At 47.9% G+C, this 4548-nt stretch overlaps 1 non-coding gene across 1 annotated transcript; it reads left to right on the top strand.

Annotated features, from left to right (window-relative positions):
* The first annotated feature begins 2483 nt into the window (after window positions 1-2483).
* Window positions 2484-2555, top strand: TRNAT-CGU (transfer RNA threonine (anticodon CGU)). The gene has a single exon. It is a non-coding gene; the product is annotated as a tRNA-Thr (tRNA).
* Window positions 2556-4548: the final 1993 nt, after the last annotated feature.

Below are 4548 nucleotides of genomic sequence, written 5' to 3'. Positions count from 1 at the left end.
ACGCTGTGTCAAATACTCTGGTCTCAAGGCCTCCCATAAAGAGAGATCTTACTCGCTTTCAGACATGCTGGCTTTGGTTAAGGCATCACCATCCACAGGGGAGAAATGCATGGCCTGTGTTTTGCCTAAGTCTGCACCGACCCCCTGCAAAACTGCCAGGGTGAGCTCAGCAACACTGTCATTCCAGAGCCAGACAGGAGACAAACCCCACATCTGTTTGTACATCCTGCCACCACTGAAAGGTTGCCAATAGAGAAAGAGGCATGGGAATGATGTTAGGGATCTAGATTAACCATATCAAAAGTGCCACACAACCCCCCAGGTTCTCTTTAAAAATAAAGTTGGCTGTTTCTTTGTGGATTTCTGTGTTTTTTTGTTTATTTGTTTGTTTTGTTTTTGTTGTTTTGTTTTGTTTGTTTTTCTTGGTTTTGGGGTGGTAGTGTTCTTTTCTTAATTGATATCTAGGAGCTACCCAGACTACAACATAAAAACTTCATTTGGATTTTAAAATGTGTAATTGTCTGTGGTGTAAGTCATAAAAAACTATTGTTCCTAAAAATTGTCCTTAAGCAGCACTTTGTTTAGATAGATACTAACATTCTTCTTCCTAGAAGCACCGAGGAAATTATGCTCATGAAGAACGGGAACTTTCTTTAAACCCAATCAAGTATTTCTTCTTAGTCTACTGAGAAGATCATTATGATTTCTTCTTGAATGTCCCATCTCCCCATACAGTTACACAAGAACTTCAGCATTAGAAGTTGCTTTACAGTTAAATGCTATTTCTGATGCCATCTGAATAAACTTTCAAAAATGTAAAGAGATAAAACCTTCATGAATTTCACAAGTCATTCAAATATTCCTCTTGGATTCCTCCCACACAAAATTACTTCTCACCTCACAAAGAAGATACAAAAACCACCAATAAATCAAACACAGGTGGGGCCTCACAGGAATTGTGATGACAAGTTACAGCTGGCAAATACAGCAGATAAAAGTCCACATTTTCAAATAAGCCAGTAGGCCAGAAACAGCAAGGACATCAGTCATACATGATTTATTAAAAATCCGTCTTCATCAGCTAAAAGCATTGCCCCTGCATAGTCATTTGTTATCATCGAAGCAGCAGCCGTGAGAGCAGAGCACAGCAGCCTTCACGTCCATTCCTACACATTCTCACACCGTGAAGCACTGCAGTGATCAAATGACCAGACAAAACAGTACTGCCCTGGCTTCGTGAGCACTTCATTTTCCATAGTCCAGAGCTGGGGACGTCATTTGAGACTAGCAACATACAGACTAGTAGATACACTCCAGTATCCGGGCTGCCCAGACCATCAGCTCTCTGCCCCAAGGGCTGGAAGAACAGAATGAAACACCCCTGGGACAGCGTGCCCAGTGCAGCACTGGGCACACCCTGGGCTGATTATCCAGGAAGCTAAATTAAATTAGTTTAGACATAATTGACTGCAAGCGAGACTAGTTCAAATTGCTCTGCATTTGCTGAAACATAAGTGTGCATAGAGTAATCGTGGAGATGCTGACACATGGCAATTCCTAAACAAACTGAAGTTTAGTTGTACGTTTAGGCCACAGGCTTGCCTGGTGACTGCAGTTCAAAGAACATCCCACAAGCATGAGGATCCTTTTGGCACACCCACTTTAGGCCACCATCAGATTAGCAATGCCAATCCCAACTTTTTAGTTGAGAAAGTGTCTCTTTTAGCAGATTTACACGCTTCTTTCACCCAGACAGGGATGACCAATGGTGGCTGGGCCCGATCCCCCCAGGACAGCAAACAAAGCTCCTTTCATTCAGAAAGGACCAACACTCCCTGGCTGCCCTGCAAAGGCTTTGCAGGGGGTTTAAAAGGTTCTCCACAATGAACAGTAGAAGAAAACTGAAAGCTTTGTGTCCCACTGACACTAGGAAATATCCAATGCAGATCCAGGAGATAGAAAAACATCCACTGAGGAACAGATGCATCTTTTCTGCATTGTACACTACGTTTTTACACTGTACAAGCGCCAGGCACCTAAACTGTATTTCTACAAAGTGCGCTTAATTCACCATTTATCGTGTAATTATACTAATGCTCGCATTTATGCTTATTTTCTCGGCGGAGGAACGTTTTACTCCCGCTTTTTATTCCTCCTCTCCAAGCTCCTCTATTCGGGCCGAGGACGACTACTGGCTTCTAACCTGACTAATGTAAGAGTGCCATCTCCCGGCAGAGGGAAATAAAATTTAAAAAAAAGGTTGCAGCACGGCCTCGGCAGGTGCGGCCTTCCCAAGAGCCCCCTCAGGTCCCCTCAGACCCCTCAGATCCCGCAGCCCCCGGCCACTCCCTCACGGCGCCTGAGGGGCCCGGCCGCTCGCATCCCCCCGTGCGACGCCCAACGGTCACCAGGTGCCCGCGTACGCGCACGGCCACGGGAGCGGCGCCAGCGATAGAAAGGCGTCGGGTGGGCCCTCCAACGCAGGCGCGGTGGCCAAGTGGTAAGGCGTCGGTCTCGTAAACCGAAGATCACGGGTTCGAACCCCGTCCGTGCCTCGGTGGGTCCGCGTGGCTCTCGGGGGGTAGATTTCGCCCCTCGATGCTTTTTTGGGGGAGGGCGGCGGCGCGGAGGCCCCGTCCCCACACGCAAAATGCCGCGGGCCGAGCGAGCTGCGGGTGGTTGCGGGCGATCCCGGAGAGGGCGAGGCGCTGAGGAACCGCCGCGGCCGCGGCTGTGCCCGCCAAGCCCCGCCCATGAAGGGCGGGAGGGGGGCCCGGCCTCGTCTCAGCACCCCGGAGGGCCGGGGCTCGCCCCCCGCCTGCCGCTGGTGGAAAGGCAGCAGCCCCCCGTGAGGCGACCAGCTCCGTCTGGCGTTAGGCGAGAACGCAAAATGCCGCTGTGCTGCGGCACCCGGCCCAGCGTGACGGGGTTTTTTGGGGGGTTTGGGTTTTTTCCTCATGTATTCTGCAGCGTTGTCGTCTGGAATTAAACGAACGCAGATGTTTTGATAAGTATTTACATGAGATTTTGTGAAATCTTTTACACTTGGTGAATTCTGTTGGTAGGTCAAAATCATACTTCAGGTTGTATTTTGATTTAAATAAGGGTGGTAACATTCATTGTGTCTCAGGCTTCTTTGTGTGGGCTTATTGTTAAGAAAACAATCAGACTATATTCATTACATGTAATTAAAATTTAATTTTTTTACACTTAGCTTACTGCCAATATTCATGAGCCCACAAGCAAATGGGGCCTCACGTGATGAAGCGTCCACAAAGACGAAATCCTCGTGCACACCTTCCAGCTTGGTTTTGAACTCTTCCACATGTGCAACCAATGACAACACTGCCCAGGCTCCCTGGAGAGAAGAAAAATGTAAATTATTAATTTTCAGCAGTGACACTTCCAGCATGCAGAACATGCAAAATTACAACCCAGAATGTTCTAAACCAGTTTCTGTTTTCTCAGATATTTCTGCTTATGGATGTGAAGGACAGGGAGTGTCCCTGAAGCTGCTCTCATGGAGGGTTTTCAAATCCAGACAGGAAAATCAAACTCAAGGACAAAACACGTATCTGATAAATGCTGTTTTGTGTTACTGCAGCCTCGGGGATAAGCCGAGAGCGGAGCCACACACACAATACTTGCTTGTTTCTTTAAATACATTTATGAGACTAAACCAGGTACGCACAAGAGCTGCAGCTGCATCTCCGCAGCACAATGGCTTGAGGCCTGTGGTTCTGCTCTACAGGGCACATGTGTAGAAATTAGGGGATACATCGTGTCAAGATGAGCTTCCCTTCAATATCTTTTGCTGTACCCTGTACTGCAAGTTCATTGACGACACCACCTCTGTTTCCAGATTGATCTGCAGTGTTTCTAGCCTTAATAAACCCCCCAATTTAAAAATTCCTAAAGATACCCCTGGAGTCCATCAGAAATGGTGTCCTTAGTGTCCAGGCAGGCTGATGAGGTGTGTTAATCTAGGGTGCATAGCAGTGGTGACAAGCCATGCCACGCTGAAGCAATGTCATCCTTCCAGTGGGGCCGGGGGCATCAGCGCAGGTTTGTGGGTCCTCCGGCTGCAGTGTTGGCCTCTGCTCACTCCTCTGGGCTTGTGGTGAACCAACAGGGAGCAGATCAATGTTTCCACCCAGTGCGACTCGCAGAAGGACACTGCCATCAGCAAAGTGGGGAGTGGCATGTGTGCATCCTGTCGCACCATGGCGTGGGTGACAACCACCCAAATTGGCACACTCAGTCTCATCAGTGAACATCGAAGGCAAAGCAAATTCAGTGTCATTTCATCACCTGTGTTCTTTTAACAGTCTCGTGCTGCCTGAGTTAATTGAGTTTACATGTGACAACCAGTATGACCAACAGAGGACAGCACATCCATTTCTTTCAATGATCAAAGATCCCGAGCTTGAAGCTGCCATTCACTTTTCACTCAGGAAATGAGAGTGACTGGCAGAGGAGAGCGGCGTGCCACAAATAAGCCTGCCAGCTTAAAAAGGCCTTTTTGCAATTAACTGGAGCTGGTTTGAA

Source organism: Cygnus atratus, chromosome 15 (genome assembly GCF_013377495.2).
Source record: "Cygnus atratus isolate AKBS03 ecotype Queensland, Australia chromosome 15, CAtr_DNAZoo_HiC_assembly, whole genome shotgun sequence".
Lineage (NCBI taxonomy): Eukaryota > Metazoa > Chordata > Aves > Anseriformes > Anatidae > Cygnus > Cygnus atratus.
Note: the sequence above shows the minus strand (reverse complement) of the source record. Positions and strands in the feature narration are given on the sequence as shown.